General features: G+C 45.3%; 1 protein-coding gene across 10 annotated transcripts in view; it reads right to left on the bottom strand.

The window, feature by feature from the left end:
* The window catches only part of LOC125761417 (sodium/potassium-transporting ATPase subunit alpha), a 60,991-nt gene that overhangs the window by 27,356 nt on the left and 20,389 nt on the right, over positions 1–13,246 (bottom strand). Inside the window, exon 1 of one of the 10 annotated variants that reach the window (XM_049422519.1) lies at positions 2,716–3,182. The exons of 7 other annotated variants lie outside the window; for them this stretch is intronic. The gene's annotated coding sequence lies outside the window, so the exon portion shown is untranslated. Of the gene's footprint in view, positions 1–1,421; positions 1,688–2,715; positions 3,183–13,246 lie in introns of those variants that run through there. 2 more of the 10 variants (XM_049422521.1, XM_049422524.1) reach the window with 2 other exon arrangements.

Raw genomic sequence — 13,246 nt, 5'->3', positions numbered from 1 at the left:
CACACAACACGCAGAAAACGTAAACGTGTCTCGAGACGCCTAGAGATGAAACATTTCAGTTTTCGCCCCCAAAAAAAAAGTTGCCTATTTTCATATAAATACCCAAAAATATATTTTTATTCAGAGTTTTTTCTATGCTTCTCTACAGACCATGAGAATGGTTCATCCAGCTTCCTCTCGAATACACCGAAGTGACGCGAGACGGAGTGAAAAAAAAGAAAGAGTCAAAGAAACTGTGTTTAATGAGAGAACCGAGAGCATCCACCAGTTGGTTGCAAATATTTGCTCCAATGTTTAATTCCATTTCCGAATGATCGCCTGATCGCCTGACATATTAATTTAAACCCTTTTTTAATGGAAAGTAAAACACTATGAGCGAAAATAGTAGTAGTAATAGTAATAATTAGAGCAATAGTAGTAGCATTTCGTTGTAAGTAATGGTACAATGTCGCATATTGAGCACACGTGATGATGCATACATCCGGATGTTACGCACAAGGTTCACGAATGGTGTTTAACTTCCTTTCGACGGCACTTTTTGCAAGAAGCACATAATCCTTTTCACACACTATGTCAATGTTTAGCCCAACCCCAAGCTTCTTCACACGTCCTTTTCTCTTATCACTTGTAGTGCACCAACACAAATCCACTATATCGTTCGCACATCTTTTCTCCACCGGATTGTGGTATTGTTTTATCTCAGTATTACAACAAAATGATTGAAATTTTTCAAAAAAAAACCTACAGCACATGGGAATGTTTCTTTTTTTTTTCTTTCCCTCCCTCTCTCCTCTCTCTTTGTCACGGCGTGGAAAAGAACACTACCAAGACGATGCACGAAATACACCCTCACCGTAGAAAAAAAGGGAACATTATATTTATCACATCTCTTCTTCTCACCGTAATTAACTATTTTCTTCAGCGTTGTCGCATGGTTTTTTTTAACACTTTTAAATCCTTTTTTTCTTTGCCGTTTTACGCGCAAAGTATTTCTGAGTATTCTGTGCTGCTTACGCTACGGGGAGTCAACAAGAACCACTCAATTGTGTGGTGAATCTATTTTCTGCCCTACTGCCATATTTTTTCCTATCCTGCTTCTGCTACTGCTGCTACTGCCACTGTCTGTCCAAGGTCTCTTCTCAACCGAATGAAACCACGCAATCACCCGCGGACATCACCATTCACACGTTGTGAATGTGACGTGATCTATAGAGTGTGATGCATTTTTTTTTATTATTGCGATACAATAATCGGTAGTTTTGCACATCGCAAGAAGGATTATATAAAGCATGCAAACATATTCACACACCTTAGGAACACAATTTCTACCGGAAAGAAGTACTAACGCCGGTTTAACACCCGATTTCGGTTATGGTTTTTGTTTGGTGACAGTGCACAGTGCGACTTTTCCCTTAACACACCTTTGCTTCCTTTGAACCGTACGATCAAGTGTGGGTGGTATTGCTTCACTTTCGTAAAGTGAAGCGTATAGTGAAAGAATGTCGACTGGAATGAATCCACCACCAGTTGGCAGCCGATGCGTCCCAATCGCGAGACGCCTTCGTTTGCCTTGTCGAGACGAGGTTAAGTCGACCGAAACGCGAAGGATCAACCGTCCTTCAGGATGGGAGAGCCCGTGTTAGAGTTCCTGACGGATGAGAAAAAACTCCTACTCTAGAAGGAGAACCAAAGAGCGTGAGAGAATGCAAAAGAATTACTCTTGCTTGCTCTCACCAAAAATTAATGTGAGTTCCATCTCCTTTCGGGAGCACTCATTTTCCTACACCCTTATTTCCATGAGTGCCCTGTTCAGAGCAACACTCTCACGAGAGAGCGGTTTCTCACCGTTTCGATCGAAAGGATAACAGTGCTTTTTTATTGAACCATATTTTCACCTCTTGTGCTTTGCCTTGCTAGCTTTGTACCTATGTCCTTGTACTGTAACCGGATGGTTCCGTGTTGCAAAAAAAGAAAACGGGAACTACTGTGAAACAGGCTAACATTCTTAAATCACACTATTCTTCATAAATGAAAATCAACATATCCCAACACACATACACGCGCGCGGACTCCACACATTCTTCTTTGTGTGTAGGTCATTTTTGGAGGTCATAAGGTGTAGCTTACAGAAAAGGGAATAATTATCGGTATCACTGAGTAAGGGAAAAATCTATCGACCCGCGAGCCTAAGCATTGTGGGCAGTGGAACTCTCCACCGGAGCGATATAAGACGGAACGCATCATGTGTCCTTGCTGTCCTGGGGCCCCGTCAGCCTTGAGTATTGGAAGTGAAACACCAACGCTCGCACTCGCGTGTAACACACATCGTTCATCCACATCATCACTGCACTACAATTCTGCGCTAGTACTCTTCGCATTTTGGTAGGAAAGATATGTTTCACTTATATCTCCACCCAGGTTCGTTCAACCTGCCACCTTTTACACCGCTTTCCAGGCACAACTTATAGTCCTTTCAGTACGATGATGCACGATACTGCTTGGAGCAATTTTCGTTTCGTTTTTTTTTACCAAACGGAAAAGGGACACACACAACACATCAAACAAAGTCGTCCAGTGTCGACCGTACAGAGCATGGGGGGTCTGGTGGTGTCTGAAATTTGGTGTCGCAATCTGTGCCCGTTTTAACAACCCGGACGCACAGAGATGCAGAAAACCGTGTCACGAGCACGATTCGTGTTTTGCAGCTTTACGCACCTATTTGATATTTAGCTGAAAGACTCTTCTTCACGTTGAACTTTAATTCTTTCTCCTCAGACCGGACGTAACAACGAAAGGCTGGATGGTGTTGGTGGTAGTGGTGGTGAAAGGGAGCGACACCAACAGCCACACACACACACGCGCGCGTTCACACGCAAAGGATAGGTGTGCGCGATACACTCACACTCGCACACACGCACAAGGTACACACTCGCTATCCGGCGCACAACCAACAAATGGTAGCGCACACACACACAGGACCGCACGCACGCACACTCACGTTAGCGCGCACGTACGCGCACACGAAAGCCACACGCCACAACGGAACACACGCTCACGGCCAGCACACTGTGCGCTGAAGGGCGGACCAGTCCTGCTCCGGGGGGGTTGTGGTCGGATCGAGAGAACACCAGTAAAACGCGACCTTCTTCGATCAGGCACGGCGCTCAACTGAGCAGCATCAGTGCGGTGGCTTTCGTTTAAGCGCTTTCGAGCCGCGCTCGGTGCGTTTCGACAGGGCGATCGGAAAAGTACCCCCTAGCGACGGTGGGAAGGGGAGGGGGAGAACTATGGAGCGAGATTTGAGAGCGCGAGAGCAATGTGTCTACTACCCATTCAACCCCCTTGGATGGTAGGGGTTGGCCTGTACCAACATCCTTTTCGGTGTAGACACTACACACTTCGTAGAGAATCAATTTCAATGCTCTCACTCTCTCGTTCACCTTCTCTCCCCGTATCTATCTCTCGCTCTCCTTCGTGCTCTTTTCTTCTTAGTAATCCTCGTCCCGAACCCGCGCAAACTTCCATTTTGTGTCCTCATACTCACCCTTCCCACAGACATCCTCTCTCTCTCTCCCTTCCCTGTCCTTCTCTCTCTCTCTCTTTCGCTTTATCGCTCGTAATCGAAAGCTTTCTGGAGCGCGGAATTGAACCGCGTGAACGACGAGTGCGCCAGCTGTATGACGTCATACTGCGTCACAAAAATATGTATGCTATAAGTATCATTACAGCGCTCTTATACACTCTGCAGCATGCAATTCAGTGTAGAAGCAATTTTTCATTGCTTCTGTAACAAAATTAATGTTTAATATCGCATCCACATTCACCATTCACAAGGTGGTATCCGAGAATTGTTGAATTCTCGGTACGGTCAAAACTTTGTAACTTCCGTAACTTCACAGTATTGTCAAATCTTCGTGAGAGATTCTCTCGCAATATCCGTTGCTACAAGTTTAAGAGCAAACATAACGAAATAAAAGCTTCGAGAAGGGAAAAAAACAAAAGCTTTCCCATGACCAAGATGCAGGGTGGTTCCACCTACCCCTCCCCCCTTGGCAGGAAGTTGGCATCGAACGAGCAATTGAGGCTCCAACCGATCCGAGCTGGTTAAGGAATTGCATAATCCCATTTTCCATTCGCAGCACCAAGCGCCTCCATCTCGCCGGAGCGCCAAACGCCTTCAGGATGTCGGGAGAAATTCGAACATACACTCACAGACACACGAATGCAGGTGAGCCGCGTGTATCAATCAGCACACATACACACGCGCGAGCTAGGTTGAGCTTGCAATAGCAGCTGTACAATGTAAGCTTTTCCGAAAAGAGAAAGACGTACTATAACGTGCCCAAAAAACTACCGGAACGGTAACCAAGAGCGTACGAGTGACTGCTTAGCCTAACCGGATAAGGTACGTGTATAGCAGCAGCTTATCGCTCGATCGTGAGCAGCTCGTCCCCGTACGTAATCCACATTTGATTGCACAATAGCAGTGCGGCTCTTACCAGCAGATTTGTCCTGCAAAGCGACAACAGACAACGGGCGACAACCAGCCGGAAGGTGATAAAAGACAGACACACTATCAACCGTACTGGACGTAGAACGGGGAAGAAGAGTGAGCAGGTGCTAGTGATGGATTCGAATTTTTTGATGACTTCCACAAAATGGCATCGATTTGTTCTGTCAGCTGCATATCGTAAAGCGAAGCAACAACAACAACAAAAACACACACACAGAAACAAAATGTCTTATTTGTACACTATTCTTTTCCAACCTTTCCGTAAAGCATCAAATGCTTAAGCGATTGTTGTCTAGCGATAGAGGTCGCCAAGAACATGGGGCTTACACAACACAACAAATTGCCACATTTTGTACGGCAACAGCAAGGAATAGACCAACAAATCCGATAGCACACAACAACAACAACAAAAAACTCCCCCACAAAAACAGCCAATCGGAAACTGTCGCCCTCCGTCGCATGTCCTTGCTCTTTTCACCGAAAACCTTCCAACTTGGGAGGCCCCCGGAAAATGTTTTCCCGCTGCCATGTTCCATTTACCGCATTATTTGTCTTCTCTCGGGGTTCCTTTTTATAGAACAACATATCAAATGTCATGAGGTAGGGATTAAAAATTGGATTTTCCCTTTGCCGAGGCCTATCCGCACCGATGCCTTCCATCTTCATAAGGATATCCGTCCTGATTCGGTTCTAATACTGCTCCGGAATGTCATTTTCGCCTGTCCCTTTTGCCGAGAATACCACCGGAGACGTGTGTGTCTGTGTGTCTGTGTCTATAGATTTGTGTACCATTGGATCATCTCACGATCCATCGGAGTTCCCGAGCACAGCAAAAGGTTTACTTCGTCCAGGGGCATTTTCACTAACCGCCACTTTATGATGGTGAAATTGGAAGAAGTTTTATTAGATTTCCGCTTGCTGGCAAACTTCCGTACCGGAAACGTGAATATGGGCGGTGGGGACGAGCAAAAAAAAAATGAAGCTTGGCACATCACCCAACATCACCCGATTGACACCTTTGGCGACAAATAACCGGAGGAGAGATCTTACGAAACCAGGATTTCGAGAGACAAATCCCGAGAAGCGAGTAACTTTATAATATTCTTTCGTGTACATATAAAACTTCCACTTGAACAAGGTTGATATTCTATGTACTCAACGTGGGTAACAATTTGCGACATTCACAATTTTAGAACATTGGATAAATTTATCCAGATTTTGAAAATCAAACTCCTCGAAGCAAACCAACGCTTGTCCATCTTCCCGTTTTCTTTTTGTATTGAGGTCGAGGGGATTGCGGGCAGGAAGAGGCGAGTGTACCCAATTTTCATGTGACTATTAATTTTCACAACTTTGTCCCATTTGGACGTACCAACAGGATTGGCGAACAAGCAAACAAACTATTAGCACCGGGGCACTGTAAGCAAACCAACATATTATCGCCAGTATCACGATCGTTGGCAAACAACACCTCAAAGTCCTGCACACAGTCTTTCCTTCTCCTCTCTGGCGGTCTGTGCTCCGAGCGTCTGTCAAAATTGGCATAAGTTTAGCGAGCGATAACCAAACTATCAATATCTTTACGTCCGTTCGACCTCGCACTGCCCGGAATTCAGACAAGAATTCGAGCACGTGTTTCATTAAAACCTTTTGCTCTCGCGTTTTGCTGTTTGGGGGGGGGGGGGGCTGGATACGATAGGACCATTTTTTTGTACCTTTCGATTAGCGTGCCTCGTGTGTCATCATTATTTGGCGAGTCAAAATCGATTAACGTGTCCTATCTGCCGCCATCGAAACGCTTGCGTTGGAAGGCGAAACAAGTACGCGAAGTTGAAGATAGTGACAGCTCCTGCCTTGGCCGGTGCACCACACGATGACGCGCCTGGTCTCTCAACATGACGTGCTATCGATAAACTTGCGTGAGGCAATACTTAATCAAGCACCCTGTTTATTTTATCATCCATCTGCAGTAAACGGACGCTAAAAAACAATTTAATGTGACTTTCGTTCGATAGTTGCGTTGTTTCGACACACTCAAGAGGGACACCCCCTTGAGATTAAGTCGCACACGACTTCGCATCGCCTTGGACAGTAGTTTGCACACCCAAACCTCTCTAGTGGCATGTGTGACCACTTAGCACAACATGGAACATCATCACAAATGGAAAGCATAGCATCAGGAAGGACAAAGCATTATACTTCTTATGAAGTTCATCAACAACCCTGTTGCAAAATTTAGCAAGCACAATGCTCCAAAACGTAACGATTCGTTACGGCTGGGCGGAAGAAATTCGACTATTTCTTGATTGCCTACGACGAACACCATTCGAAGGTCTGTCCGTCGGGTCTAGCGTACGTCCACAGGAACTGTGGACTATATCACTCTAACAAGGAAGACATAAATATTGAATTTCACAACCAGGTCTTCTGCCTGCCTGTCATGTCTTGGGGATATTGCATTATGCCACCGCCAAGCATCGGTCCCATAATTTATCCGTACAATTATTCGCAAAGCGGCCACACCACAGCAGACCACGCACCGCCGGCGACATATGCCGCGACGGATCGCACTACTCCAGCCAGCAAATTTTATACCGCCGGTGAGCTATATCATGCGCGTGTGTCCTCCGGGGTTCGTTCGCGCAAACCGGAGCAGTGTTCCTCAATTATGATGATCGCACTGATTGACCAGCCTCGAGAACTTTATTCTTCCTCCGCGCGTATGGAAGCGTCTCCGACCCGGTTGCAAGACGTTCAATTTTCGGTACATGTTTCAACCTAACACGTCCCGCTCTTTCTCTCTATCTCCCCATCTCTCTCTCTCTCTCTCTCTCTCGTTTTCCAGGACGTTACTCGAGAATACTTTAGCACCGTCGCGGTGAGGATTTGGGGTACACACGTTTTTATGCCTGACATAATTCAGACCAGCAGGAGGGGGCACACATGTCATGCAATATACATACGCATATATTGAGCGGAATCAGCACCGGCCATTATTCAATTCCTCACGAAAACGATGCGACCAGTTTAGCGGGCGCAGTAATGTGCGCGGATACAACAAGGCTGCCAAACAGTAACCGTACCCCGTGTTTCGTATCATTATCCCGCGCACAATCGTCCACTGCAGTCCTACAGTGCGGTGTCTCGAGTGTAAAAATGTTCTGCTTACCCGTCGAAATATGTACTTGTAGAATGTCCAAAGAATCATTAAAACAAATGTTTTCAAAGTTAATCAAAAATATCCTCACGTTCATCAGGCAAACGACAGGAGCTGAAATAATGCAGCAAAGGATTTTGCACTGCAGTAAAGCATTAGCGTTGTAGCTCAATCATCCTCAAGCACGCTCCAGATATATCCCTCCGTTAGGGCCAAATAATGGAAGAGTATCGATGAGAAGGTGTAGGAGCACTTGCCTCCTAGCGTCGGCTATATTCTACCAGTTTGTCTTCCACCCAGGTCCCCAAACCGCAGGTGAAGATAATGGAGTAAAAGGTACACCCTTCGGTTAGGTTATCTTTGCTATCTTATCAACTCGCTACACCGGTGCAGTACTGCATTAGCTGAAAAATGCGAACACAAACACATGCACCGAGACCGAGTCTCATACATACACGGACACGTACACTACGACCCCGTTTTGTACCCGCCCGCGAGGATCCCAACCCTTCCGAACACGTTCATACCTTCCCTCTTCCGTTGCCAATTAACTTTTTTCCCGTCATACAGGCATCGCGCCCGTGAGGGGTAGCACGGGAGGCCATGTGTTAAGGAAATGACGTAGGAAATGAATGTTCTCATTTCGCTCCGCTTCGGATGATTATTGTACGAGCATACAAAAGCGTGTGTATGCCAACGCGGCATGCATTCTTCTTCGCTTGGCAGCTGTAAAAAGCATTTGAGTTGGTCATATTTCTTCGGCCGTATGTCTACCGAAGCCTGCCTTACAGATCTCCGTTCAGTGGAAGTGAACGGTCGAGATAGGGCAAAGATGCCGTGTACCGTAGCAGCAGCCTGGAACGGAAGAGACCACTTCGATGATGACTGAGGCCTGGTACTAATGAAACATGCTCTCAAAACCTGTGACAACCGAAACCATCATCGATCGACGTCATCGAGCAGCGGAAGGCAGACAAAATGGCAAACGTGAATCTACCTCTATGATGGATGCTGCAGAAGCTGGAACGGAGAAACTGGCGGCTAGAAAAAGGAAGCTTTCTTTTTCCTTTCACCAACGTCAGCTTTTGCAAATATCTGCAACATTGTGCTAGATACTTGCCTTGCCATCATCAAACTATTCCTGCCCATGTTATGCCTGTGGTGTGATTTACGAAATCGCTCATATGCAGATTCGTTATCGTTCCACCTCATAAGAGACGAACCGCTTTCGGACGGGATATTTGTCGTCACTGTCACGTTGTCCGGTGTACGGGGAGAGGCACAAGGCAAAAAAAAATATCCCCACGCCGCCAAGATCCCGTCCATGCTTGGTGTGTCTATTTCCAATTAGTTCTAACGAACCTTCACGGTCACCAACCGTTAGCATGGGCGTCCGCTAGATGTAGCGCACACTCGCACACACTTGTGCATGTAAATAGTGTTGCATGCACAGTCCGGCTACATTTCACGACTCTCTCGGAAGTGTGATAAACGATCTCACTTAGATCCGTGCTACCGTTGGCCTTCTGTTCCACACCTCCCCGAGCTCCATCTTTCTTCAACAACATCTTTTTGCCCGGTACTGCAATACTAATATTCCGCTTTACCGTCGGTCTGTGTCTTATCCATATATCCGTGGCCCTCGATGCTCACACTGCTAATCACTAATTAGCTTTCATTATCTCTGGCTACTGTTTTTGCATAAACAACAAACTCACCCTCACAACCCCACCATTACCACCCCCCAATCGCTCGGGCAAAGACTTAAATCCCCTCCCAAGCGCATGATGTTTTGCTAGAAAAGCACATCACATTCGTCTTGGAAGTGTGTGAATATTTACTGTAAAATAACGATCAGTTCGTAGCGCAAGCGAAGGTGCCAGATATCGAGCATTCGTCGTGTGCGTAGTTCAACGATTATGTGTGCAATGAGCCGACGGATCTAGCGTCAATTAGCATTCGTTTGAAACCGTGCTTCCGTCAAACGTTGACCGAGGCCAGCAAGCGTTTGCAACAGGATCGTCTATCGCGTATACCAAACGATGAAATGGCCCAATTCGTGCATTCGATACGGTCCATGAAAATGTAACAGGTTAGTTTTTTTTTAATATAATTTCTGTACTTAAATTTAAAAAAAGTCTTACAAATCATATAAAAAATATAATGGCAGATTATGTGCTTTTTTTATTAAACTCTTTCTTAGCTCATCTCTGCACACTTTGGACTTGGAAACGTTTAGATATCAAGGCCCAAGATCAAGACGAACTGCAATTGGTCACTTCCGTTGGCTACAACAAAGCTGCTTGAACGTCTTTTTTCACCATCCCTACCCTAAACCATACCATCTCCGAATGAATCTCAATTCAGCGTCCAGTGGCTGGTAACACGTTTAGTACCCAGTATCTCTTTCGTACCTTCTTATCCTCCAGCCCATACTAGTTTCCACTGGCCCAGGGACAATCATTTAAGACAATTTAGTGCTAGATTTTATCAATTTCAACATACCCTGGCTAAGGACGCACGACACATTTGTGATAAGACGATTTTGGAACAAAGGGAACATGCTCTGTACGCATCGACAACCCAAAAACCATTCCCCACATTCACAAGCGCATTCAGTGATCATGTATCAGATGATTGCAAGGTTATCTCGGATTTCCAGCGTTGGACTGTTGCATCATTTGCACACTGGCGCTCTTGCTTTGTTTACGGTGGAAATTGTCATTGTCGCACCAGCATGCGAACTGTTCGAAGAAGTTCGACAAAAAAAAGAACAACTGTGCTAATAGGACGTCAGTGAACAAATTGTACCAGTCGATAATAGCGCCACTGCAAATTGCAAGGTTACGCGGGTAATGCAAACGAATCATTTAATCATTTGTCGAACAAAATGGTACGGGTATCATCATTACTTTCATTGGAACAATTCCTGCTGTATGATGGAGGCGCCCAGTTTTTTGTTAAACTCATAATTTATTAACAATTTTGACAGAAGACAATAAATCCGTTTTAGCACACCTTAATAGGTCCTATTTAGTTATAAATTTTGTCAACTTTATAACAGAAAGATATTTTTCTTCCAATTGCTAATGAAAAAAAAATAATACTTACGATGCTTAACACCCCCTCTGGCAGTAAATCAAAACAAAAAATGATTATTTATTTGATCTGAATCATCTATCCATTCTCTTAATTCGCTATTATCGAACACGCGATAAACAGACGATTCGAAACTCGTGCCGGTTGAAACGGACAAACATACCGCGCTATCAGTCCAACAGACCGCCACCGCCGAGCCGGTATGTTTTCTAAACAAGTAATCCCAAAACAAACAGCACCAGATACAGGTTTGATCTGGTGATGGGCAGATTTACAAAATTAAAAGCAACCGGTTCGTTCAACCACGAAGTACCACGGGGTGGCCGACTTAATCATCGCGTAACAGCGCGAATCGTAAACGTCACGTCATCGTACAAACTGGCATGCATGGTAGGAATTTCCGAGTGCATTTCAGAAATACTTCCATTACGTATTTTTAAAGTAATTTCTTTTACTTTATTTCTCGTAAATGGACGTATACTTTTCTTACAATTGAAAAGAAAAGAAGATATCTTAAGGAGAGATGATCTATGTAGTTAACATCGGCTATCAGCAGCAGTTATAAACTACTCCTAACATTTTACAACACCACAAAAACACCTTTGAAAATCAAGTTGCGCCAGAAATTGAACTCATTTTCTATGCAGCTCTCACCCAATATTAGACCGCACTACTACTTCCATCGTCAAACATCGTTATCCGCGTGCGGCGAGTGCATCTGAACGATCAACGCCATTCCGTCTGGCAAAAGAGCGTGAGCATTGCAAAACCCAAACAAAACATCCTTTCAAAACATCTGCTTTCTCACACTGCGCGAGGCACCACCCTGACGGGACCAGGGGTATATCAAGCTGAGCGAACCAGTTCAAACCAGATATCCTTTTTTGCTGTTTCGTCACGGCCGCGTCTGCCTTCCATGGTCATTGCGCTTACCCAAACAAAACCGTTGACAGCCTATACGTCGATACGGAGGTTCGAGAAAGTACAGCGTGTCTTGTCAATGTGCCCCCTCTTTAACGGATATCACTCCCCTATCTGCGACAACCAGCCTGCATCTGGGCGGTTTCATCCGGATAAATGAAGCGCTGGTCGACACGTCTGACCCGTTTCTGTTTACAGGCTTATCTTTGGTCCGAGAACGGATCGCTAACGAAAAGCAACTCGCAACTATGGTAAAAATGAGTTTTCAAAAACTGGACGAATCCAGACAGAACAGCCTGCGGGCATTGGATTATGCCAGTTTTACACGGCTACTACTGGGCGGCACCTGATATTGATCGTCCAGTTGCATCTAGTTGCAGTTGCTTTACAAAGATACGGAGAACAGCTCACAAGTTCAGATTGGTGATGATATCGATGAAGGATAGGTTCATTATTTGGGTTGTCTATTACCAACGTTGAATGGTGACGTCAATTCAGTTTTTTGCAGGGTCGATACACTCTAATGGTACGAAGGCAGCAAAATTTGACACTCGTGGAGAAAAACCGTACCACGTCTGCTAAAATTGTATAAAACAGTCAGCCAATAACGTCATAAAGCCGACCATATTTACTTTGCCACGATTCTTCAGCATCTCTGTGTGTCTAAAAATTCAACCTGCAAAAAATCAGCTTCGTTTCCAATTATTATTTCACACGTTCGGTGGCAGCAATCGCACTGTGTGACACTTACGCTTGGATGAACTATGGTAAAAATAGTCACAATCTATCTCTTCTCATCATTTAAGCAGTACTGGGACTCTCTATCTCTCTCTCTATTTCACACACATTCTCCTTTCCATTTCACACGCACAAACACACAAGTGTACTGTGTCCTTCCCGGCATGTTTGTATCTTGTCCCCGTCTGCGAAGGCAACAGTGTACCCAGTATCGTCATCGATTTAACAACGCTCGACCCTGCCAAATCTAGAGCGCAAAAGCATTCGTCGGACCTACGTCAATCGGACCAGCTGCCGAGTTCGGTTGGCCATGCTGATTGCAGGTACGTCACCAAACACACCCGGACCAGGCATTCGCTAAAACCAGAACCGCAGACTCCTGAGGCATGTGTGGATTAACCTTGGATGTGTTGATGCTCTACCACGATCAGCGTACAGCTGTGCTATAGGAGTGATGAAGCTCTACAACAGCTAGATGGGTTACCCTTAGGTAGGCGCACTAACCACTAAGCAGTAAAGCACCGGGGAAGAATCACCCACTATCTCAACAGGCGAGTGAAAACCGGTGTCGAAGCATCTTGATCCTCATCATCCTCGCATCCCCTGACGTGTTCGCGCGCTCACACTTCAAACCATGGAGGTGTTTTATTTTTGGTCTAAAATGGTACACCTATAAATAGGTTCCGTCTACCGGATGGCGTCCCTCCACAACTGAGAAGAAGATGTCGGGGGTTTGTTTGTGCTGACGATCTCTCGCTCTCTCTTCGCTTTTCCACCTGTATTTGGCACCCCTTTACCATTTGAGATTCATCCAAACA

Source organism: Anopheles funestus, chromosome 2RL (genome assembly GCF_943734845.2).
Source record: "Anopheles funestus chromosome 2RL, idAnoFuneDA-416_04, whole genome shotgun sequence".
Classification (NCBI taxonomy): domain Eukaryota; kingdom Metazoa; phylum Arthropoda; class Insecta; order Diptera; family Culicidae; genus Anopheles; species Anopheles funestus.
The sequence above is the reverse complement of the archived record's forward strand: the minus strand, read 5'-3'. Positions and strand labels throughout refer to the sequence as shown.